The sequence below is a fragment of the Erpetoichthys calabaricus genome, chromosome 2 (assembly GCF_900747795.2).
Source record: "Erpetoichthys calabaricus chromosome 2, fErpCal1.3, whole genome shotgun sequence".
NCBI classification, from domain to species: domain Eukaryota; kingdom Metazoa; phylum Chordata; class Cladistia; order Polypteriformes; family Polypteridae; genus Erpetoichthys; species Erpetoichthys calabaricus.
In genome coordinates this window covers 55,357,779-55,385,085 of record NC_041395.2, presented here as the reverse complement: position 1 = coordinate 55,385,085, position 27,307 = coordinate 55,357,779, and the positions used below count along the sequence as shown (strand labels likewise).

General features: G+C 39.2%; 1 protein-coding gene across 1 annotated transcript in view; it reads left to right on the top strand.

Moving 5' to 3' along the window:
* Positions 1–27,307, top strand: part of shank2b (SH3 and multiple ankyrin repeat domains 2b) — a 971,122-nt gene that overhangs the window by 73,759 nt on the left and 870,056 nt on the right. The window contains exon 2 of the mRNA XM_028793812.2: positions 27,078–27,142. The gene's annotated coding sequence lies outside the window, so the exon portion shown is untranslated. The remainder of the gene's footprint in view (positions 1–27,077; positions 27,143–27,307) is intronic.

Sequence of the window (27,307 nt, the reverse complement as noted above, 5' to 3'; positions counted from 1 at the left end):
GTTCATAAAAATATCAGAGCATCTATTCTCCGACTTTAAAAACAAACGGGAAATTGTTCAGAAAATGCAAGCTGCATTTAGAGAAAGATTCAGTGAGTTCAGAAAGGAAAAACACACACTCTCTCCTTCCCTGTCACACCCCTGGACATCGACCCATCCCTGCTGAACACATCCGCATTCACAGGAGTGAGTAAGTAAGCCCGATCTAGAAATTGAACTGGACGACATAGTAGATAAAGATTAATGGGTGTCCAAGTTCAAATGCCTGACAGCGGATCTTGAAGAAGTCGCCCGTCAGAAGGCTACTCTCGCTAAAGAGCACAAATGGAGTGATATTGAAAACCTCCCCAAACCTGACAAATTTGTTTTCGACACATGGAGTGCCATTCCCGAAACGTATATGAACATGAAAAAATATGCATTTGGAGTCCTGTCCATCTTTGGCTCAACATACTTAAGTGAGCAAGTTTTCTCAAGCATGAACTTCATAAAGTCCAAATATCGCTCCCGCCTCACACATGAGAGCCTGCAGTCCTGTGTGAAGGTCAAAGTCACATCGTACAGCCCCGACATAGAGATGATCAGCAGCGAACTTCAGGAACAGAAGTCACATTAAACAGGTGAGAACAATAGCATTTAATATGCTATTATTTTTCAGAAAAAAAAACACATTCATTTCGGACCCGGAGCTGATGTAGGTTTTTTTGTATGTTCAGGTGCTTCAGTTGATTCAGCACACTGAAATGGAATTTAATGTTTACTTTTTTAAAGCTGCTAAGCTACAGCTAAATGTTTTATTTATATTAAAGTGGGCTAGTTTTTATTTTAATTTTACACAGGTATAGGAAGGACCCAAATAGGCCTGCATAGTTCAGTTTAATTTATTTCAAAGTAGGCCTACACATGCACACTGCACTTCTGTTTGTTGTATTCCGTGGTTGTAACATGTAAAATCTAAAAAAAGATTAAAACTTTTAAAAGTTTATAAGCTGTGTTATGTTTTGCGGCTCCAGACTATTTTTCTTTGGAGGAAGGGGGGGCAAAATGGCTCTTTTCATAGTGAAGGTTGCAGACCCCTGGTCTAATGTTATGAGAGGGCTGTTTCTGGCTTTGTGGCCTTCACCTGAGACTTACTTCATTCACTGTGCAACATCTCTTGTCTTCTGCTTTCTCGTCATGGAACGTTGCGTTAGCATGTACAGTAATCCCTCGCTATATCGCGTTTCGACTTTCGCGGCTTCACTCTATCGCTGATTTTATATGTAAGAATATTTAAATATATATCGCGGATTTTTTGCTGGTTCGCGGATTTCTGCGGACAATGGGTCTTTTAATTTCTGGTACATGCTTCCTCAGTTGGTTTGCCCAGTTGATTTCATACAAGGGACGCTATTGGCAGATGGCTGAGAAGCTACCCAGCCAGAGCGCGTATTACCTATTAAATAAAACTCTTCAAATATATTGTGAGCACGGGGGCTGTTCGCACCCCTAGAAGATACGGCCGCTCCTCAAAAAACACTGAAAGATTACCTTCACATTGCTCTCTTCCTTGCTGAGCTTAAATGTGGCTGCTTTGTCAAGCGATATGCTTTCTGCATGGTGCTTCGCATACTTAAAAGATCAAACAGCACGTATTGATTTGTGATTGTTTGCCTTTCTTTCTCTCTCTCTCGCTCTGACATTCTCTGCTCCTAACGGAGGGGGTGTGAGCAGGGGGGCTGTTCGCACCCCTAGACGATATGGACGCTCATCTAAAAATGCTCAAAGATTATCTTCACGTTGCTCCCTTTCTTGCAGCTGGTTTGTCAAGCGATATGCTTCCTGCATGGTGCTTCGCATACTTAAAAGCTCGAAGGGCGCGTATTGATTTTTAATTGTTTGTTTTTCTCTGTCTCTCTCACTCTCTCTGACATTCTCTGCTCCTGACGGAGGGGGTGTGAGCAGGGGGGCTGTTCGCACCACTAGACGATACGGATGCTCCTCTAAAGAAAATGCTGAAAGGCTACCTTTACATTGCTCCCTTCCTTGCAGCTGCGTTGTCCAGCGGTGCTTCGCATACTTTAAAGCCCAAACAGCCCTATTGATTTTTGATTGTTTGCTTTTATCTCTCTCTCTCTCTCTCTCTCTCTCTGACATTCTCTGCTCCTGATGCTCACTCCTTTGAAGAGGAAGATATGTTTGCATTCTTTTAATTGTGAGATGTAACTGTCATCTCTGTCTCGTTATGGAGCACAGTTTAAACTTTTGAAAAAGAGACAAATGTTTGTTTGCAGTGTTTGAATAAAGTTCCTGTCTCTCTACAACCTCCTGTGTTTCTGTGCAAATCCGTGACCCAAGCATGACAATATAAAAATAACCATATAAACATATGGTTTTTCTACTTCGCGGATTTTCACCTTTCGCGGGGGGTTCTGGAACGCAACCCCCGCGATCGAGGAGGGATTACTGTATTTCTTAATACAAGTTGTGTGAAAAATGTTGTGATGCCATTTCAGGTGAATTTATAGACATACTTTGCTAAGTGAAATAACTGGAGCACTGAAACCTCTTTAGATTTCTCTCTAATCTTCTTGATTACACAAAGTTAAGAAATGTTAGTGATTATAATTGTGAAATGTCAGAAGCATTGCTGAAGTGCCAGTTAGATTGCACATTTATATCACTAGATTTACTTGATAGTTGTCATAGTGGAGCTCAAGAAGGCAGATTGGAGGAATTGTTGGCATGTTTAGGGGCAAAATAACTGTCAATCAAATTTGACTTCACCTGTACTTGCAGAGCTTTGGAGGTTCGCTGTAGCTAGACCCTGTTACTTTTTTTTTTTTTTTTTTTCTTTTCAAGGTGTGGTTTGACTTTGCTGAGCAAATTGTTCAGATTGAGGATTCATTTTTGGCTCACCCTTCATCAAAATTATGGACTACTGAGCTGCCCTTGTGTTAATGCTACTCAACCAGTTGTTAACGTGGTTCAGAAATTTTCTGAGATTTTACTCTATGAACACCTGCACACCATAATCCTATTAAAAACAAAGTTGAATATGAATGCATCTTTGAATTTTGTGGTTACAAATGTATACATCCACTAATTTGTATTTAGAAATGTGACCAGAAAGTTTAGGAGCGCATGTTATGGTCACTGAGTTGTATTGTTTATGTAACTGAAATGGGGTGTGCTCCAGACTCGGAGGGGGACTCCTGACCCTCTTCCACCGGACCTTTCAAACTTCTCATTGCTATTGATGCTAGCATTAAGAAAATAGACCTTGCCATCGAGTTTGGCAATCTGCAGTCAGCTTTGTCAACCGTATCTGCCAAAACATCACCCTATATTCCAATTCCATAATAAAGAAATTCCTGTTATAGCAAATTATTTTTCTGACCCCGAGCACTTTGTTTTAATGGATTTTGACCTGTGTTCATGAAGCATCTCCTATTTAGCTGTAGTCCTTTCTGCCATTGAGTTGATCAAATTTTAATACTGCCAGTTAATCAACTGGAGGATTTTGTTTGCTGATTTCTTCTGTCTCCAGCCCTGGAGGATAAAAATTTGTTAATCTGACTCAAAACTGCCACTACATTATATCCATCTCTGGCCATAAATCACAGGCCATGCAGCCCAACAATGATCCCAATCCTATTCACCTAATTCTCCAAAGTAACATCAGGTCCAGTTTTGAGTATCTCTGAAGTACTATTATCACCTATGCCTGCATGATAAGAGGAAAAACAGATGTGAATAGATATTTAATTGAACAGGACATACTTGATGTTGAATTTAAATAAAGCAACATACAGTACATCATTAACTTAAGACAAAAAAAAGACATAAGCAGAAACAAGATTATAGAATTGTCAACTATAAATTACTGACAGGAATGTTTTTATTGTTAATGAACTGAAAGTATGAAATGAAATGTTGCTCTTATATTTTATCTAAACATAACTTTTAAGCCTATAGGTATTAAACATGTTTTGTATCACAGAAGGAACTAGTACTATAAAAAAAACAAAGCTGGTAATTACTGATGAAATTTCATTCACTTTTTTGGCTTAAATGCAAATCTTTTGGATGATTTATTTTAATTGTCTTCCAATTGATTCCACAAAATCAAGATATGTGAAATTATAGAGAAAGATATGAAAGAAAATTGCTGTAGTCAATAATTTTTAACAAGTAAGGGAAAAAAATCACATTCCTGTAGCCTGCAGTTTTTAATTAACATATACAACATTGTAGTGATTTTAATCTGTTAACTTGATTCAGTGCAGCTGTTTTACAATTTCGTTAAAGATCAGACAATTTAGATGCAAGCCTGCAAGTTATAGGTTAGCTCTGCTTATTATGTTAGTGAAGAAAAGCTTTTGCTGTTTATGGAAGAAAATTATTCATTGTGAGTAGAAGAACTGCCTATTAATTTTTACCTCCGCTGAGGTAATGTTTAATATTTTAGACCTGTAAGTAATCTCAATCTGAAAGCAACTGAACCAAAGCATTATGGCTACTCTTCATGTTATTTTTGTTTCCTCCAACTTTTACATAACAAAGAATCACAAAGTTACAAACCATTTGCATAAAAGATATTGGTAAATTGGGTATGGGATGTTGGCCACACATTTCTAGTCAGAAATAAGTTCAGTTGTTTTTGTTTTAAACAACCTTTCAGAGGCTATTGTAACATCAGAGGAAGTAAGTCGCAAACTTGTTTTAAAGCAATTGCAGCATTTTCAGGTACAGTGGAACCTCGGTTCACAACCATAATTCGTTCCAAAACTCTGGTTGTAAACCGATTTGGTCGTGAACCGAAGCAATTTCCCCCATAGGATTGTATGTAAATACAATTAATCCGTTCCAGACCATACAAACTGTATGTAAATATATTTTTTAAGTTTTTAAGCACAAATATAGTTAATTAAACCATAGAATGCGCAGCGTAATAGTAAACTAAATGTAAAAACATTGAATAACACTGAGAAAACTTTGAACAACAGAGAAAACTAACACTGCAATAGTTTGCGCTATAGAACTACCAACCACTGGCTAAAAGCACTTTTTTTAATGAGTTTTAAGCACAGGGAAAAAAATGAACATTTGAAAAAATCCGTAATTTAATAAAAAAAAGTAACATTGCAACAATGCATGCTATGAACCGATCGATGAAAACAGAAGTGAAAACAAAATCAAACCTGGTGCATTCTTTAACTGCCTTCCTACCTTATGTGTCCAGCCCCCTCTCTCGCGCTGCCTGTGTGTGTGCGTGTGTGCGTCTCTTTCTCTCTCTCTCTCTCTCTCTCTCGCGCTGCCTGTGTGTGTGCGCGTCTGTCTCTCTCGCGCTGCCTGTGTGTGTGCTCTCTCTCTCGCGCTGCCTGAATGTGTGCGCGTTTCTCTCTCTCGCGCTGCCTGAATGTGTGCGCGTTTCTCTCTCTCGCGCTGCCTGTGTGTGTGCTCGTTTTTCTCTCTCGCGCTGCTTGTGTGTGTGTGCGTCTCTCTCTTGCATACCTGTGTGTGTGTGCGTCTCTCTCTCTCGCGCTGCCCGTGTGTGTGCGCGCGTCTGTCTCTTTCTCGCGCTGCCTGTGTGTGTGCACTCTCTCTCGCGCTGCCTGTGTGTGTGTGTGCCTCGCTCTCTCTCTCTCTTGCTCGCTGCACAGGAAATGCACAGGGAGAGTCTGAACATGTACAAACCGAATGGGAAACTGGCTAGTTTGTATACCGAGTGTGTGGTCGTGAACCAAGGCAAAAGTTTGGCAAACTTTTTGGTCGTAAACCAATTTGTACGTGTACTGAGATGTTCGTGAACCAAGGTTCCACTGTATATATTTATTTAATGCAAAACCATGCCTTCTGGACTGGCTAGCTCTGTAAAAAGCTTTTGGCTTCCCCAGTCTGTTACTTTCTCATAAAGCTTGTGTAGAATGAATTCCACTAATTTGCCAACTTTATGGTTTATTTTTAAAGGATAAATTTGGAATTTTTCAAATCAAACTTTTGTTCTTCATTAACATGGTATGTATGCATTTTCCATGTAAAATTATGTTCTAAAATTAAGTGCTCTGGTTATGTAGGATATGGGCCTATATTATCATGATATTGCCCTCTGCTTACCCTTTACCTGGTATTTATAGGGATAAGTGTATTCATCAGGTTCGTTACTGGGTTGGTCTACTGTCGCACTTTAAGATTAACACACACATACTTAGATAAATGCATACACACAGACTCAAACCACAGAAGTACCATATGAAAGCCATATGCACATGCAAGTTACACTCTAGCACTTTAACCCACACAAGTAGCATATGAATAACAGATGCACAGTCCACTTTCTCTAGTACTCTAAGAGATTTACTTATCATAGGTGCGAACAACGTTCAATGTCTTAGATCCATCTCAAAGCTAAATATTACCTTTGGTCACTAAGATTATATTTGAACTTATAAAGGCTCAACAACCTTTGCTATAGGCCATTTAACAAACAATGAATGTTTTTTTCACTTGTAGGAAAAGTCACGTAACTTATGAATTCTGGTCTTTCAATTAATATTTTCAAGATGGATAAATTCTTTAACTAGTTATTAAGCATCTCATGTTAACACTGCGGCATTCATTCCTCACAGCTGTGCTGTCTTACCACTCCTAAACATACAAAGTTCTCTGTAGAGCTGCAACAACTAATCGGCATTATTGACAATAATCGAATATAATAAAATGATCACTTTTACAGATTAGTTGATGACATCACTAAGCTTAATATGTTGTGCCATGCAATTTTGTCTCTTCTTCATTCAGTTGTGAATGCATTTGAAAAAAGGCAGATGGTAAGCAAGTGACAGAAAAGACAGTGCGACCTAAGACTTCCAGAGTTTGGAAGCACTTTAACCTGAAAGCAGAAAAAAAGGTCATGAGTTGCAAAATTTGTAGGGCTGACCTCGTATGGTATGAGAGCACAACGAACATGCATACACATTTGAACAGGAAATATACTGCTTCAGGCTCTGCGGAGGAGTAAGACTCCCCGTGATCCCAGTTAGTTGAATGTTACTTCAGTGTTATGTGATACAGGTATATGAACACAATATTTGCTAGGCTAGGCATAATGACATGACTTTTGGTTTGAAGTGAGGCATGATTTGAGTCATAATCCAGCCCTCTACAATGCACTAGCAATTAAAACACTAGCATTTGCGACAGAGTTTTATGATAGGCGGCTAAAAAATATGTGTCATTAGCCTCTAGCTAGTACACATTCAGATTTTCAATTGCCATATTTTTTTTTTGTGCCTGGGTCACTGTGCTAAATTATGGTATTGCATTACACATTTCCATTCACGTGTAGTGTTGGCGTGTTTGTGCTTACAAAAAACGTCGATGAAGAAAGTTGAGTTTCTTATATAGTTAGTATATCCTCGGCTTTACAGATCCAGCGCACTCTGTTAAAATCCAGCACTTGATTGTCTGTGTCTCTCTGTCTTGTTTTTTTTATGGGTAATCCAGTTTTCCCTCACACTTTCTCAAAGACTTACAGGTTTGGTTAAGTAGTCCCAGTGTGAGTGTGTGCTGTGCCCTTCGATGGACTCGTATCCTGTCCAGACCATTTTCCTTCATTGTGTTTATTATTGCCAGGATAGGCTCTTGCTACATGCTCCTCTGAATCAGAGTTAGTGGTTTTGAGAATGACAAATATTTTCTTAGTTTCCCAGTGAACATATTTGTCAAAACCAAAGGACATTTCTAAAAGAGCACAGAAGAATGTAAAGTTGAATGATGGTATTATAGGAAATGATGTCCTACAAAGTCCCACTTTTTCTTCTGGATTACCCTTTGTTTCAGAGTTATAGAGGTAGCATCCTTAGTCATGCTACAGCTGATTTCCTTGAAGTAATCCTTAAGCATCATTAATCTTTTTGTGTGTCAATGATTCTACTTTTCAGTTAGTTTTAAAGAGAGTCAGTACACCACATTAATGAAATGACAATTATGAGTGTCTTTGAGTTTAGTCACAATGCAGCCATGAATTGGCAGCTGTCGGTTTTTCAAATAGAAAAGAGCAAAGTTGAATTCAAATTGAATAGAAAATCCTTGCCAATACAGTATATTTATACAAATATTAGCATTGATTTTAGTGGAAGAATATACTTCATCCTTTTTTAGCCTTCAGTTTAAGAAAATTTATAGTTGTTTTTTTCTAAAGAGCATTTTAAATGATGGCCACCACGTGTCACACTTTTTCAATTCCTGCCATGCTGCACTGAACAGACAACTGCTCAATGTTCAGGTCAAGAGCAGATGCAACATATAGTACCTTCCTGTGAATGCAAGCTTAATGAAATATCAACAATGAAAAAAATAAAGTAATTCCTAAGTAGTGATGAGCAAACTCCACAGCATTCACACAGCACGGCAGTAGCAGCAAGCCAGCAACAGATCGAGCAAAGAGGAGGTTAAAAAAAAACAAAAAACTGTATTTGTTTCCCATTGTATCACAGTTTAAGAGGGGATTTCGGAGAGGCGACCGCATCTCCTTGGGGTGTGTTCAGCCCCCCCTCTTCAAAGCGCGAGCGGCAGAGATGCGAAGTGGCTGCCGTGTAGTGCAGGCCCGGGGGGTTGGCGAGCGAAGCGAGCAGGGCGGAACCCCGTAGTAATTAAATAAAAGCTGGAGCTGAGAAGAAGATGATTTTTTAAACTTTGGACTTGAATTTTATTTTTATATCTCCTCTTTTGCCTACATACTGCTCTTCAACAGTATAAAACTCTTTTAAAAGAATTAAATGTTTTAAAAGAAACCTAAAGTCACATTTTTAATAAATTTTAATTCATTAATAGTTTTTTTTATATAGTTTTTTCAGATTTAAATGTTCTTTGTGATTTCAGGTATGATTGTGAGTTAAACATAAAAAATTGTAATGTTTGAAGGATGTAATGCATGTTATATAATAAAGAGCTTATATATATATATATATATATATATATATATATATATATATATATATATATATATATATATATATATATATATACAAAAGGTTGTGGAAATTAGAGGTGAAAAGCTGACATGTAAGCAGAACGCACAGCCCTAAAGTAAAAACGATCAAAAAGTATAACAGTTACTTAATAATTCATTTTATGATTGCTTTTATTGCAATACATGGTCAAAGCAGATCCCATGTTGGCAGAATTGGATGCAAGGCAGGAATAGTGGGTATAACTCAATATTGGTTGTCAGAGGATGCAACTATTCAAAAGTCCATTATATTTACACATTTGACTGATGCCTTCATTCAAGACAACTTCAGCATTTGAGATACAATTGATTAAAGTTCTGTTTTTCTTCCAAACACAGGTAGGTGAAGTGACTTGCTCACTGTCTCATAGGATTTGAACCCACAGGTTCAAAGTTTGAAGTCTAAAGCCTTAACTACTACCCCCCCCCCCCCCACAGCGGTAGATGGCTTTTTGTTTCTATTCTACCTTCCTGTTGGCATTAATTCACAAATCTGATTGAACCACACATTATTCTTATTGAGGGAAAGCTCAATTTACGTGCACATTTAATATACAGTATGACTTTTTTTCTGGCTTGCATTAGTATGCTGTTTGTGATTCCTTTATATTTTGTCATGTGGTTTGTTTATAGCTGTTACCCTAGATAAATATATGATAATGTATATAGTAATCTAATATTTAGGTTATTAGTGCAAGCTTATTTGTTGATTTACAAATACTGAATAAGAAGAGATTTATAAGTACAATGGGAAAAAGCAAAGTTTTACTAACTGAGAATTGTGTAACTTTAATGGATAGCAACAGAATGTACATAGGATTATTACACAATATTATTACACTAACAAAGCTAAGGGATTATTGCACTCGTACATAAACATGGTGATAGAGGTAGTTTGTTTTGAGGTTAAAAAGCAATCCAGGGGTGGTCTTTGTGACCTCTAGGTGTTTTTTCATGCTCATTTTGACAGTTGCTATGGTTACCTGCTGTTAGGTTCAGATGTTTGTTTTTAAGGGCACTGCTATTAGTGTATTACTGACTGGTTGCAGTCTCTGTTATGCTGATTTTAGATGTACTGGATGTCTATGGATTAGGACAGCTGCAGTGACTTAGAATATTCAGAGCCCATTTTTCCTTCATTTCATTAATTTCTGATTTCATACTTGTTGTGCAGTTTAGTCTCTATTTTTTATTTTTTATTGAATTTATTAAAAGCATATAACATTCCATACAATCAAGTCAGACTTAACAAAACCAAAATCAAATCAACCCCTACCCATGAGAAAGAGAGGAAGACCAACAATCAGAGCAAAACTGTTAAAAGTAGTAAAGAGAGAAAGGAGTCTTTTCCCCCATTATAAATGCTTATTCTAAAATGATATTGATTAGGTCCTGCCAGATTTTAAAAAAGGTTTGAACAGATCCTCTAAGTTAGAATTTGATTTTTTTTATAATTTCAAATAGTATATAACATCAGTGGCCCACTGACTTAACACTAGAATTACCAGAGCCTACGAAAAAAATTGTAGATCCGTCCCACCTTAAATCGCTTGGCACCTCTCCATCAGCGTCTTTTGTCCTGTAAATGTGTCGATAAGCAGCAAGCAGCCTGCTATCACATCCCTCACCGCCGCACAGTTTTCTCAGCTCAAGTCTGTTTACTTGCATGTCAGTTGCTTGGAGTTGTATACAGTGAGAAGTCAAGCAAAATGAAACCTTTTTTAAATACTGTATCGTTATTTGGAACACATGTATTTCATGTGTGTTCTGTGTCTACAACAATCTATGTACAGTAAACACATCGTTAAAACAGAAACTTTTTCATGTTTTAGTAATAATTGACAAAATGTAGGCATGAAGTGTATAATGTGTTAAGCCTGAATTCCAAATATCAAATAAACACTTTCACAAAAGGTACAAATATAACAGAACAAGTGTGCTTCTATTCAAGAATATAACTGCAGAAAAAGAACCCGCGTTAGGGAGCGACACTGACACGCATTTGCTGCGACCGCTTTGGTGGTGCCACGGTATCAACTATCGACTGGTAATCAAAACTTCACGGGTTCGATCCCGGATGAGTCCGTTTTGAGAAGGGAGCTGCTCTTATTCATACTATTTTAGAATAAAAACATACATTTGATTTCAGTCTGTAACAGCCGGTGTAAATGCATGATACCTGTAAAGGTTAGCTTTGTTTTTTTTTTTTTATTATTCAGTTTTATTCTCTCAGTCGCGTTCACAATCCCACCCTCCCCTCCCCATCTGACACTGCTGTTTTCACATAAAGACACGCTATAACAAGAGGTGAACTCAGATCATGACGATGGTTCTACATCAGAGCTAGAATGCATGTTGCACTTTTGCCATCGCTGTACTTTGTATATGTACACGGGAAGCTCTGCAGTCTACTTGTGACTTTACGCTGTAGGAAGTAAGTAAATAAGTAAAGGTAAATAAGTAAATAACATTCAATCTGTACAACCGAAAAAGTTTGTTTTAACGATGTGTTTACTGTACATAGATTGTTGTAGACACAGAACACACATGAAATACATGTGTTCCAAATAATGGTACAGTATTGAAAAAAGGTGTCATTTTGCTTGACTTCTCACTGTATACAACTCCAAGCAACTGACATGCAGGTAAACAGACTTGAGCTGAGAAAACTGTGCTGCGGTGGGGGATGTGATAGCAGGCTGCTTGCTGCTTATCAACACATTTACAGGACAAAAGACGCTGATGGAGAGGTGTGAAGCGATTTAAGGTGGGATGGATCTACGAGTTTTTTCGTAGGCTCTGGAAATTCTAGTGTTAAAAGAGGTTCTTCCAGTTGAGCAATTCAAGTCTAGTAGTGAAGTAAAGGCAATTACAGTATGTTTGTCCTTCTTGTCTTGTTAATGGATTAGGAGGGATTGTGACACCAAGGCTGTCTGGTAGGCATTTAAAAAATTTCATCCAGAATGATGTTAATTTGGTACATGCCCAAAACATGGCCCATTGAAGCTGGGGCTTGATTGCAACATTCACAGGTTGGATCTTGCCCTGGAAACATCTTGGACAATTTCAAACAAGAGAGATTGAAGTTGAATAATTGATTGTTTTGCACACATGGAGCTAGAGTGAATTCTGTGCGTGGCTGCCTTCCACTCCGTTTCTGAAATTCTGAGTAAGAGATCGTTTTCCCACTGTGCTCTGAGATCTTTTTAAAAGGAAGAGACTTTAAAATGTTTTTATATATTATACACTAATCAGTATCTCTTTGGGAATAGAAATAGATGGTAGGTGAGGAAAACTGGTCAGATTTTGTTTAGCAAAGTTTCTAATTTGGAGATGGAAAAATTGTGTTGATGGGAGATTAAATTTGGAGTATAATTGTTCATAGGATGCAAAGACATTATTTATATACAAATCTCTAAATGATTTAATCCCATACATTTTCCAAACATTAAAAACTCTGCAAGTTTGAGAAGGTGGAAAAAGGTGGTTATCATGTAGAGGTGCCACATATAAAAACTACTTTAGCATCAGAGCCACTAATTAGTAAATAATGGATTAATTAAACAATTAGAACACCTAGAAAAGTAGAATGAAAATCAAGATGAAAATACTGTTAAAAAGAAAAAAATACATTATTCCCATATAACTGCATGGTACATTTTAATAAATATATTTTTTAGCAAAGTTAGTTTTCTAATTTCTATATTTTTCCCAAAACACAGAACTTGGGAAATAACAGTTCACTTAATTAGCCCAGTGGTTCAATTAAAAACAGAAGCTGGTTGGAACAAAAACCTTCAGCCACAGGGGGTCCCCAGGACCGAGTTTGGGAAACACTGGTCTAACAGGTAAATTATGGTAATAGTTACACTAAAGTCAGTGTTATAAAACTTGCAAACTGTAAGCATATACATTTAATCCACATGAATTAAACTGACAAGTCCAATATACAGTAATCACAATATTCAAATTTTTATTCTTTAACATGCACCAAAAATTGTTGTTTATTGTGTCCATACAAATGTATGTAGTTATTGCAGTACCATTATTTATTTAAATGGGAAGCCTACTATTAAGAGTGTGTTAGCGAACCAGAAGAAAATATGAATAGTGTGCACATAAGTACATCTATAAATCTCTAAACATCTTCTAACAGGATACATGCAGCTGGAGAATATATGAAAAATGTGTTATTTCAGTACAATGCTCACGATTTCAAGATACTGAATAAAAATTAAAAAGAAATACTAACTTAAGGTATTCATATAATATGAAAAAGTGCACTCAACATAATCCTAGTTCCCAGTCCACTGTTTTTTCCTAATCTATACTCGGTGCTTCCAGGCAACCCTAAGATTGGTTTCAGGAATTGTAGCTTTAAAAGGGGAAATTATGTGAAAATCTAATCCTACTTTAACTCTTTTAGGGCTAATTTTTTTTTTGTTTCTTTTCTCCCAGGGCTGAATATTTTTCCAAAAACTAACTTTTTTTAAAAAAAAGAACACAAAGCAATTGAAATCAACAAAAAATATTTACTTTTGACAAATGTTACTGTCTTGCATGTTGTATGAGCCTGCATACTCTATGATTTCACATACATATCACATACATTTTACACAGCAAATTCCTGCAAAGTCTGATCTCGCTCAAAGCAGCCAATTTCAGTCATTGCCACATTGCACTGCTTACAATATGTGTTGCTTTGGTGCCTACTTTTCAATTGTCTGTTGCTGCACTTTCTCACATATATTGTTAGTGTGTACTGTAGAGAGACAAGTCACCCGTTTGCCATCGTGCCATGCCACTGCCACCAAGTTTTCTGCCCGCATGAAAACTGTATTGTCACCTCTTTTCATCTTCGGCCTGTCTGGCTTGAACTGTGAAGCCATGTGTATCCTGTTCACCCTCACTGTGCCACAAGCTCCAATTCCCCTGCTCTGTAGCTCCATGAACAATTCTGGGCATGTATAAAAATTGTCCAAATGTACACAACATGACCCAAATGTTCATAGCCCTGAAGCAGCTCCAGCACAACCTGACTTGTCAAGGGACAGTTCTCTCTTTGAAAGAAATACTTTCCTGTATATGTAATTACTTTCAGGCAGAAACCAGTGTTTGCTTCTGCCAGTACAAAATCCTTTATGCCATACTTTGTGGGCTTGTCTGGCATATGTTTGCAGAAAAAAAGGTGTCCTTTTTATCTTATCATAGATTCATGCACAGACAAATCACAGCCAGGCTGATAAAATTGTTTCTATGTTGGTTCCACAATGTCAAGCAGGGGCTGAACTTTATGCATGGCGTTATAGCCTGGCTCACCCCATGGGATTTGCTTCTGTTTATTACAGAAGTGAATAAAACTTTGCAGCATCACGTACCTATCATCACGCTGCATAACCTGTCCAAAGCCACCAGGGGACAAAGCACGTTTGGACCAATGCTCCCTGAAGTTATATCACTAGTTCTGTCCCATCTCTATTTGTAATGCCACAGCGCGCTTCATCTCGTCTTTTGTTGTGGGTTTCCACTTTGAAAAACGAGAATGTGATGCAAGCGCAGCCCGCGATTCAAAAAATTTCTCTGCTTACCTGTTTGTCTCATCTGACAGTAGCTGAAAAGCAGCATCAGGAGAGAGCAGCCTGAAGTAGTTCAGCATCTGGGGATCTGTCGTGTCCAACAGCAATCCATGCCGTCTTGTGAAGTCCGGTAGCAAGTTCGGCTACCACGGATCAATGTCTGGGTATTCCTTCCACGCGAACCTTGCCGTGGATACATCGGCTGCACGAATGCGCTTAGCTGGCAGCAGATCAGCTGGCGCGGCATCGGCTGGTGTCCGATCAGCTGATGCTGGCTTCTCACTCTCTTGTTTGATCTCCTGATCACTGTCAATAAAATCCGATTCTGAAAAATCAGAGTCCAACTCTGCGATAATGCGCAAAACATTGTCTGCCGAGTGTTTTCTTTTCTGCACTCGCTTCGCTCCCTTGTGACATGTCGATGCCATCTTGTCATTGTTTACATTTCGCAACTCATGCACACGCAAGGATTAGTTGCCGAGTCAACGAGTCTAGCATTCCTCCAAGCACAGAGAGAATGCCTGCGACGTGACAGTGAGTTTTGTCGCCATTAACAGCTGATTGTCGCCCTCTATCCCTGGATGTCGACTTTTGTCGACATTCGCCCTCAACCCCTCCTGTTGACAAAAGTCGACATCCACCCTAAAAGAGTTAAGAGCTTTTCCATCATTTTGAATGTTTCGAAAACAGGGCAAGAACTTTGATGCAGTTTAAAATTTTTAAATGCATAATTTGAAGAGTGATCACATTTGTCTTAGATAGATAGATACTTTATTAATCACCAAGGGGAAATTCACATACTCCAGCAGCAGCATACTGATAAAAAACAATATTAAATTAAAGAGTGATAAAAATGCAGGTATAACAGACAGTAACTTTATATAATGTTTACTCCCCCGGGTGGAATTGAAGAGTCGCATAGTGTGGAGGAGGAACGATCTCCTCAGTCTGTCTGTGGAGCAGGACAGTGACAGCAGTCTGTCGCTGAAGCTGCTCCTCTGTCTGGAGATGATACTGTTCAGTGGATGCAGTGGATTCTCCATGATTGACAGGAGCCTGCTCAGCGCCCGTCGCTCTGCCACAGATGGCAAACTGTCCAGCTCCATGCTTACAATAGAGCCTGCCTTCCTCACCAGTTTGTCCAGGTGTGAGGCATCCCTCTTCTTTATGCTGCCTCCCCAGCACACCACCGCATAGAAGAGGTCACTCACCACAACCGTCTGATAGAACATCTGCAGCATCTTATTTCAGATGTTGAAGGACGGCAGCCTTCTAAGGAAGTATAGTCGGCTCTGTCCTTTCTTGCACAGAGCATCAGTATTGGCAGTCCAGTCCAATTTATCATCCAGCTGCACTCCCAGGTATTTATAGGTCTGCACCCTCTGCACACAGTCACATCTGATGATCATGGGGTCCGTGAGGGGCCTGTGCCTCCTAAAATCCACAACCAGCTCCTTGGTTTTGCTGGTGTTCAGGTGTAGGTGGTTTGAGTCGCACCATTTAACCAAGTCCTTGATTAGGTTCCTATGCCCACTTCTGATGCAGCCCACGATAGCAGTGTCGTCAGTGAACCTTTGCACGTGGCAGGACTCAGAGTTGTATTGGAAGTCCGATGTATATAGGCTGAACAGAACCGGAGAAAGTACAGTCCCCTGCGGCACTCCTGTGCTGCTGACCACAATGTCAGACCTGCAGTTCCAAAGACGCACATACTGAGGTCTGTCTGTAAGACAGTCCACGATCCATGCCACCAGGTATGAATTTACTCCCATCTCTGTCAGCTTGGCCCTGAGGAGCAGAGGTTGGATGGTGTTGAATGCACTAGAGAAGTCCAGAAACTTAATTCTTACTGCACCACTGGCTTCTGTCCAAGTGGGAGAGGGATTGGTGTAGCATATAGATGATGGCATCCTCCGCTCCCACCTTCTCCTGGAACGCGAACTGCAGAGGGTTGAGGGCGTGGCGGACCTGTAGCCTCAGGTGGTGAAGCAGCAGCCGCTCCATGGTCTTCATCACATGTGACGTCAGAGCGACAGGCCTGAAGTCACTCAGCTCACCAGGACGTGATACCTTTGGGACTGGGGTGATGCAAGATGTTTTCCAAACCCTATGGACTCTCCCCTGTTCCAGGCTCAGGTTGAAGATACGCTGTAGAGGACTCCCCAGCTCCAACGCACAGGCCTTCAGCAGTCGTGGCAATACTCCATCTGGAATGAAGTCTCCTAAGGTCTCTGCTTACCTGGGCTGCTGTAATTGTGGGTGGGGGGGAAACTCTCTCCTATGCTGGTATCAGCAGAAGGATGGGTGGAGGGTGCAGTACTCTGAGGTGAGAGTGGGTTAGGGTGGTCAAACCTGTTAAAGAAGTTGTTCATCAGGTTTGCTCTCTCCACGTCTCTCTTGATGGTGGCACTCCGCTTTGAGCTGCAGCCAGTGATGATCTTCATCCCATCCCACACTTCCTTCATGCTGTTATTCTGCAACTTCTGCTCCAGCTTTCTCCTGTACTGCTCCTTCGCTGACCTGAGCTGGACTTGGAGTTCCTTCTGCATGTGCTTAAGCTCATGCTGATCACTGCCTTTAAAAGCCCTTTTTTTCTGGTTCAAAAGGCCTTTGATGTCACTTGTAATCCATGGCTTGTTGTTAGCATAGCAGCGTACTGTTCTTACTGGAACTACAATGTCCATACAGAAGTTGATGTAGTCAGTAGTGCAGTCAACAACCTCCTCAATGTTCTCACTATATGATCCCTGCAGGATATCCCAGTCCGTAGTTCCAAAGCAGTCTCTCAGAGCCTGCTCTGCCTCAGGGGAAAACTTCCTGAATGAGTGTGTGGTTGTAGGTAGTTCCTTCACTCTTGGTTTGTAGTGAGGCTGAAGCAGAACCAGGTTATGATCTGCTTTCCCAAGCGCAGGCAGCAGGGTGGCGCTGTATGTGTCTTTAACGTTTGCATATAGTAATAGGTCAATAGTCCTATTTCCCCGGGTGTTACAATCCACATACTGGGAGAAGGCAGGTAATGTTTTGTCCAGCGTTACATGGGATCTTTGGGATCCTCAAGGAAAAGTTGACTTTTTTCACATATACCACTTACCAAGGCCAGTATTAATACATTAACAATGTCATGCTTTTCATTATAAAATAATTCAACATCAAAACTTTTAACATAACTTGCAGTCATACACTGTTTGTTTAGGTGGCTGCAGTAATCCATGTAATTTGAGTTATGGTATGATTATTCTCAGAAATAATTTTGTTTCTTGTATTCGATTGTTTACATTTTGAAATGCAGAAATTAATGATATGTCAGTGCATATTTTCCAGTGTGGGAATGCTGTCTGAAATATTAGATTTCAGTCTGCTTTTTACTTGACTTGAAAGCCAATAAGAAAGCCACAGCTTTATGTTTTGTCGACCCTTCTTTAAATAGGAAAGACATTAGCTAAGGGCACAAATAATGTTTTGGTGGCAAGATGAAAATGTAATGTTGACATTTTTATGGTGTTAATCAGATGGTAAATCAGTAAAATGTTAGATAATTTTGGAGTAAAAGACAAGATTTACAGATCTAAGCATCATATTTAAAAGTAGTTTGCCATACATGAGCGTAAAGAATGATGTTGGCCGACCTGCTGGTTATCATGAACAGTATCTTGCATCCCCTGCATGATACCCATCAACCTGCGGAACGTCTACAGCACAGCGTTCTGTAACACTGGAATTTCCCATCAAGATCAATAAATTCTCTCTCGCTCTCCCTGTCATGAATTAACAGATACAGGCTTTCAGTGTTGGCCAAGTCAAAGCACAAACTGTCAAAAGAGAACTTTGAAGTGCAAAACACACAATTTAAATCTTATAAAGTATTTTGATGGGCTTTACATATCATAATGTATAGAGTAAAATTGTACTATGCAGTGGTCTGTCACAATGACCTCATTGTTTGTCCAAGCACCAGACTTGTAATAATTTTAACAAGTTAGATATGGCAGCAGTTAAAGGGTGAATGTGAATGACATTTAGCAGTTTAAAAAGCCTGGATAAAATTAGTGTAGATAAGTGGCATACGTGGAAAGAAAAAAATAAATATAGTTAGAAAACAAAGTAAATTTTGTTCTGTGATTATAACATCATTGGCAAATTAGTTGGTTTTCTTTGGGTCATTTGTTAATTAAAATAATTGCCAAATAGTATAATGAGCAGTGATGATGCAACATCTAAAATATTTTAAGTTGCAGTATTTTTTTAAATATAGGCAAATATTTTGCTAATGCTTTTAAGTATACCCAGGGTACAGATTTTCACAAATATTAAGTACTGTACACATGTAGGGCCTGTCCACACAATTACATTTTTGTTTAAAAAACGTAGACAATCTTGTTTTTGCCCTTTGTCTACATTGCTTGGGTGTTTTTAACCCTCCAAAAATTACTTTTAATAACCGAGACTCTAATTGCACTCTGATTGGTTTGTGCTTATTATGCGGCCCTTCCCTGATTGGAAGGAAGAGAACTGCATTCCAACACAGCAGACACAGATGAGCTGCTTTTCATGCTACATGTTGTGTTGCTTACTTGTGTTCATCTAAATTGAGTTTTGTACACTTTGAATGCGGCATCCATGTGCAAAAGTCAAACAATTTACTGTTTTCCATCTCTTTACAGTCCCTTTGAGGAGGACACTTCCTCTTACTGTTTCTGCTGATGCATGCATGCCCTGTGTAGGTGGACAACTATGTCATTTGCGTTTTTGGTTGTGATATAGGGAAGATTGTTTGAGTGCACTTACTTTTGAAAATCTTAGTCTCAAAGTGTAATCAGTAACCTATCTGGGATTAAATGAGAATTATGATTAGTAAATTTATTTTAACTTGTATTTAGTTGCACAAGATGTCACTTTAAATGGTTTAATAAATTGATATTCATTGTTCAGTGATGAGCTGTTTATTCTGGGTATTTTGGCATTATTTAGTTTTTTGTGTATTTACAATTTTTTCTAGACTTTCATGATTTTAGGTGTAATTTATTTTGATTAAATTACCACCATTTCTAGTAATTGCTCTTTCAGTCAAATATTAATCCGACAGAAAAATGAGTATTAAAAAAATGTATTATACTTTATAAACTTTCAATCTCAAATGAAAGCAACAGTTGATGATTTATTATAATGGAAATTTTACAATAATTTACAGCATAAGATAAAATATGTTTTAAACAATTAGTATCTTTTTTTGCCTGTGATCCACTAATGAATTAAGTTGCTTTAGAAAATTAATTAATGAAAATGAAATTTTTAGGTACTTTGTCTCAGTCTTGGCAGCCTGCTTAATCCTGTAATCAGTCTTTTTCTGCGTTAAATGTACAAATTCTCCCTTTTTGTCTGTGGGGATTTCAGTAGGAACTCTGATATTCCTCCTAAGAAGTACATACAAGGTTAATTGTCAATTCTAAATTAGTCCCATATGGAAAAGCTTAAAAAAAGTTTAAAAGCTGTGAGAATTTGTGTATAATGCAAAGAAAAATATATCCATTGAGACAAAACCATGGAGTAGTCCCTATCACTTATCTGTGAATTCAATGCAGTGCACCTTCTACTTTGATAGACTGTTGTGGCTATTCAGGAAGTCTTCAAGGATGGACCTTGATGTAGTGTCAGTAGCCAGGTTTCCATCCAAGGAGTTTTTGTGAAAAAATATTTAGCGCTTCAAATTTTTTTACCGATATAGCTGATGGAAATGCTAATTATCGATAAAATGTTGTACATGTCGACATAATATTTTTCCGTTTAACTTTAGCACATAAATTCCATATCGATACTTCAGATGTCGCAAAAACTACATTGGAAACACTTTTTGTCGGAAAAAAAGGGCTTTAGCGCAAATAAATGTGTCATATTTTCATCACGTGCAATCAAAACGAGAATGGCGGAGCGGTTCTCATGGTCTGATGAAGAGAGTTTTTTTTTTATTAAACGTCGTTATTTTGTATTAACCCCTTCACCGCCCTCTGCCGGATATATCCGGCACCGCTGTTTTAATGCTAACGCCATACTGCCGGAATTATCCGGCACATTTGCCTGTGGTTATATGAATGCCTGGCAAGTAGTATAACTGACGGTTTGGCGTGGGTATTATTACGACGTTGTATTTCGACAAGTCTGTGGTTGTTTTGGCCGGTCATGTGACGTGATTCGCATGTAACAGCTGTGAATATGGCGAAACGTAAACTGACTTCAAGTGAGGCTTTGCAGGCGATTTTGGACAGTTCTGATCATGATTGTAGCAGTTCTGAAGAAGATTTTAGTGACAGTGATGAGCAGCATCATGCGCTGCATGATATTGTGAATGAAGACGCATCGGATGACGGCGCTGAGTGGGTGTATCCCCAGCATCTCAGCTGGGCTGCTGCCCGTGGTGAACTACCTTTTCTGCATTCGTTTGAGGGAACGTGTGGCTTTATTGTTGATGTAAACAATTACACTGCTGAGCAGTTTTATGAGCTGTTTGTGTCACCTGATTTGATTAGACATTTTGTTCATCAGACAAATCTGTATGCAGCACAGTTTATTGAGAAAAATCCCAATTTACCTCCACATTCCCGTGTTCGTGCTTGGTTTGACACTGATGAAAACGAAATGAAAAAATTCATTGGGATTTTGATGTTGATGGGAATAATCAGAAAACCAGATATTGAGATGTACTGGTCTACAGATCCTATGTATGCAACACCTATTTTTGCAGCTGTCATGACACGTAACCGATTCTCTTTGCTGCTGAAATTCTTTCATTTGAATGACAACAGAAACGAGCCAGATAAGAAAGATCCAAACCGCGACCACTTGTTCAAGCTACGTCCTTTGATTGATCATTTATTTGAAGCATTTCAGTTGCCCTACATGCCAGGACCGTCAGTTGCAGTTGATGAAAGTTTATTGTCGTGGAAGGGCCGCTTACAGTTTCGACAGTATCTACCATTGAAAAGGGCACGGTTTGGTATCAAGATGTTTTGCTTAGCTGAGAATTCAGGTTACATTTATAGATTTCGTGTATACACTGGCAACTTGCACAACATTTAGTGGTCAATACTGCTTGAATAAATGTAAAAAATGTAAAAAAAAATGTAAAAAAGTAAAAAAACAAAAATTGTTCAGATTTCGCCTGGCTTGGGGAATATTTAGGGAGTTGGCGGTTAAAGGGTTAATTCAAATTTCAGTTTTAATTAAAAACCTTAAGGGAAGCAGGTTAATTCAGTTGTTATCGCACTGAGAAGGGATGTTGAAAGGTAGGCTCACCTGTACAGATCCGATGCTGCAAACACAGCTGCATCATGGGCACTTCCAGGAGTGCCAACGCAAATGTCTCGTATCATGCACCTGTCATCAACAAGGGCCTGGAGAACAATAGATGGCCACCCTTTGCGATTAATGTAATCGCTGTAGCCTTCCGTCGGGGGAAGAATAGGCACATGCGTGCCATCCAGCGCACCGTAAATCTGTGGCACAAGATGCACCAAGGAATTGCGGTATGCAATTTCATTGGCCTCCGCTACAGTCGGAAGTCTGATATAACGCCGCATTAATTTTTCTTTAATAGCGGTGCACACAGCATATACACATCGATGGACGGTAGTTTTACTAACCCCGAAAGTTTCTCCAACTACTCTGTACTCGGCGCAGGTTGCCAGCTTGTAAAGGGCGATGGCAATCCGCTTTTGGGTTGGAACCGGTGGTCGGTGGCAACCTGTGATGGGCGCAACATCAGGACTGATGAATCCACACAACATCTCAAACGTCGGCCGTGTCATTATAAAATGTTGCAGCCAGAGATTTTCTGTGAAGTGTCTCTCCACCACCTCCTCCCAGAAGGTCTTATTCCGTCGTCTCTCCCATACCCGTGGGTTTCGTCGCACTGGGGTACTTTCTTCGAGCTCTAGGGCTATCAGACAAGCAACTGCTTCATTCTGCTGTTGTCTTCGGATATTATGTACAATTCCAATTATTTGTGAAACTGAAATAACAGTAAGCTGGCAAATTTCAAAAAACTGTCTGAATAATCTCTCCATTTCTTTGTTTCTTTGTTTAGTGGAGGGGGTGTAACGTGGAAAACAAAAGGTAGATAATTTGCGACATACACAAAATTATGTATGGAAACGGCTCAAGGGCAGATATTTTTCGCGATGCAACAAAAGTTATGCGACAGTTTGTTTTGGGGGGGGGGGGGGTGACGTCATCACGCACACCATTTTATCGATAAAAAGCCAGTTTGATGGAAACAGGCTGGAGACAGCAAATTTCGCACATTTTTTTTATGTATATTCTGTTTGTCGATAACAAAACGTCGCAAAAAACTGGATGGAAACTTAGCTAGTGTGGAATGGGGTTTATTTACCCAGATCTCATAAGCATGTATTTTCCTCTTACTGTACTTGGGGAGAGAACAGGCATGAAAGTTGATGCCTCTGACCTTTACTATGACTTCTTTAATTTACTATATATAGCAATAGAGTATAAATGTTGTGTCTGTATTTCAAAGTTAAGAAGTAAAAATTACTGTTTTAATTAGTGGCAACTGCTTAAACTGCTGGATATGTTCTTTTCGGGTACATTCTGGAGAAAAATCAAAACTATTGCTCAGAAAAAAAACATTTTTTAAGGAGAACCATACTGCCATTTTTGAGTATTATACGTTCCCTATTTGTATGCTGCTTGTATGGTGTAGACCTATTTGCTTTTCTATAAATATTCCATGATCTTACTACATCTCACAAAACCCCAGATACACAGAAACTGGGGCATTTTTGCATAATTGAAGGATTAATTAAATTTGAATGTTGTGAAATCTGTCATTCATTAATGTATTTGGTAATTTTTCCTTCATAGGTCAAGCAAAGTAAAACCACTGCTGGCTTAATGTAAAGGTCATACATTAAACTTGTTTATGAGCAAAGGATCAGGTTTCTGTAAAGACAGTAACACAGTTTTCAAATTATGACATCATGAGGCCAGTCTTGTCACTGGTATATGCTGGATTTTTTAAATTCGTTTTATTATTTTATTGCCAGATTTAATATTTGATTTTAATTTACTTTTAAAATCATGGATGAAGCTGTAATATACTTAGAGATTACATTTTCATTTGCCTAGATATTGCAGGTCTAGATACCTAATTAAGATAGTGTAGATGTGTTATGACAAGGTACAGCATGCAATAAAATGAGAAATAACAGTGTCATGTCATAAGATTTTCATTTTTCATTCATACATCATAGTTGTAAAAGGTTTGAAAGTGTTTAATTTAGCATCATTTCTTCTTCTTTATCTTCATCTTTTCCTACCCCTGTGTGGGGTTGATGTCTTTCACCCACATTCTCCATACAGCTTAGTCCTGCACCTCCTCCCCTGCCAGATCCTTTTCCTTCAACTCTTCTTTTACTGTATCCAACCACTTAATGTTAAAGTAATAAATCTGCTTGTCTATTGTCTGCTTTTTATATATCCTGGAATAGTTGATATTGCAACAACAACAACATTTGTTTATATAGCACATTTTTATACAAATAATGTAGCTCAAAGTGCTTTACAGAAGAAAAAGAAAGAGAAAAAAAATTAAAATAAGAGAACACTAATTAACATAAAATAAAAGTAAGGTCCGATGGCCAGGGAGGACAGAAAAAATAAAAAAACACCAGAAGACTGGAGAAAAAATAAAATCTGCAGGGGTTCCAGGCCACGAGACCACCCAGCCCCCTCTAGGCATTCTACCTAACATAAATGACATCAGGCAACTACAGCCTACTATCTTTTACATGTATATAACCTTCTCTCCTATCTTTCTGTAATTAGTTTTAAGTTTAATGTTCATGTTTTAACACTAGAATTACCAGAGCCTACGAAAAAACTCGTAGATCCGGCCCACCTTAAATCGCTTCTTAAATCTGTTCACACCTCTCCGCCAGCGTCTTTTGTCCTCTAAATGTGCTGATAAAGGCAAGCTACCAGCAGCTGGCTATTCCATCCCCCCCCCAACGTCCCGAGTCTAGGTCAGCAGCGCACCATCCCCACCATACACAGTGTTGACACTGCACTGCTTCCCCCTCCTGAGACGCTGGACGGTGGATCAGAATCTCCTCGAAGCTGTCCGAAAGCCGTTCTTCATGGCCTCCCCAAACTCCTCCCATGCTCGAGTTTTTGCCTCAGCAACCACCGAAGCTGCATTCCGCTTGGCCTGCTGGTACCTATCAGCTGCCTCCAGAGTCCCACAGGACAAAAGGGACCGGTAGGACTCCTTCTTCAGCTTGACAGCATCCCTCATCGCCGGTGTCTACCAACGGGTTCGGGAATTGCCGCCACGACAGGCACCGACTACCTTACGGCCACAGCTCAACAATAGAGGCACGGAACATGGCCCATTCGGACTCGTTATCCCCCATCTCCCTCGGGACATGGTGAAAGTTCTGCCGGAGGTGGGAGTTGAAGCTACTTCTGACAGGGGGCTCTGCCAGACGTTCCCAGCAGACCCTCACAACACGTTTGGGCCTACCAGGCCTGACCGGCATCCTCCCCCACCATCGGAGCCAACTCACCACCAGGTGGTGATCAGTTGACAGCTCTGCCCCTCTCTTCACCCGAGTGTCCAAGACATGTGGCCGCAAGTCCGACGACACAACCACAAAGTCGATCATCGAACTGAGGCTTAGGGTGTCCTCGTGCCAAGTGAACATATGAACACCCCTATGCTTGAACATGGTGTTTGTTATGGACAATCCGTGATAAGCACAGAAGTCCAATAACAAAACACTACTCTGGTTCAGATCGGGGGGGCCATTCCTCCCAATCACGCCCTTCCAGGTCTCACTGTCATTGCCCACGTGAGTATTGAAGTCTCCCAGCAGTACGAGGGAGTCCCCAGAAGGTATGCCCTCCAGCACCTCCTCCAGGACTCCAAAAAGGGTGGGTACTCCAAACTGCTGTTCGGTGCATACGCACAAACAACAGTTAGGACCCGTCCCCCCACATGAAGGCGGAGGGAGGCTGCCCTCTCGTCCACCGGGGTAAACTCCAATGTACGGGCTCCAAGTCGGGGGGCAATAAGTATGCCCACACCTGCTCGGTGCCTCTCACCGGGGGCAACTCCAGAGTGATAGAGAGTCCAGCCCCTCTCAAGGAGATTGGTTCCAGAGTCCAAGCTGTGCGTTGAGGTGAGCCCGACTATATCTAGCCGGAACCTCTCAACCTCGCGCACAAGCTCAGGCTCCTTCCCCTTCAGAGAGGTGACAGTGGAAATAATAGATCGTTATTTGGAACACACGCATTTCATGTGTGTTCCGTTTCTACAGTAATCTGTGTAAACACATTGTTAAAACAGAAACTTTTTCATATTTTAGTAATGAATGTTACAAAATGTAGGCATAAACTATACCGTGTAAAGCCTGAGTTCCAAAGATCAAATAAACACTTGTGTTAAAACGTAGGTGAATAATCATGTAGGATTTTCTGAAATCTTTATTGCTGTTAAATTTCTTTGAAATAGAAGGCCCACGTGGCAATCCAGCAGAATTTTTTGAAAAGCTTTCTTTTACATGTTTTGGGAATGTCCGCTTCTCAGATCATACCGGAATAAAATCTTTTCCCTTTTAGCAGACATTCATGGCTTCACAGTACTCCCTAATTATTGAGTTATGAACTGATCAATACACACTGTGTTGTGATATATGTTGGGGCATTCCTTCTTCTTTTGCTCAATTGGAAGAAGTCTAACCAACCTGCCTCAAAACAACAAAGAAAAAATGTACATGGGGAGGAAGAGTTTCCAAGCCTTCCAAAGTCTTTTTAACCTTAAAGCTGGTGAAGTGTATAAAAAGTACATGTCACTTTTACCATTTCTAAAAACCATTCTGCTCATTTTCTACTCTAAATACTTTTTTTAGCACATGTCTGTATATATTTTGCTCCATATCAGTTGAATGAATGGTTGAACACTGGCCACTACTGAAATTATCATCAATTGTGTTAAAAACACTTTGGCACTCATTTATGGAAATACTTTAGAACAGTTGTTGCCTCAGGCTGTTTTTTAGGTGGGTTGCTAAGTACTGTTGAAAACTTTCTTATAGAAATGCCATGACATGCTTATATTCAACATTAAATGCAGACTTGCAGACTATGAGTAATTCCTAATGGAAACTTCTGTGTGAACCCGTTTTGCCAGCTATATGAAATGTTATGCTTACATCTTTTTGAGTGTGTTCTGAGTTTTAGTAAATAGATCATTTTTTTTTTTTTACAATATTCACATCCCTTTATCTTAATATTTATAAATTATAACATTTAATTCAGTTCATTCTTGCAATATTTTGTTTTTACTTTTGTATAGATATATCCTATATTAATGATATACTGTAAATTCTAATTGCTTCTGGCTGCAATATTTAATAAAACCTTTGTTATTTTTATATAAATGTACAATAATTTGTGGACTGCTCTTTGATACCAGCTATCTTTCCATTTTCTAGATCCTGTCCTGCTCTTTAATGAGTGTCACAAATGCCAAATCTATCTAGTAAGCAATGGACAAAAGGTAGGATTATGGTTCATTTTACTCTGTCACATAGGTTATATAATAGGTTAAAATTAAAATTTATTGAAATAAAAATATGAAAGTAATATAGAAAGCTGGTTGGTAATGTTTGTTTTTACTTTTTCATTTTTTTACATTTTAGTAGGGAAAACTTGGTGGCAGCAT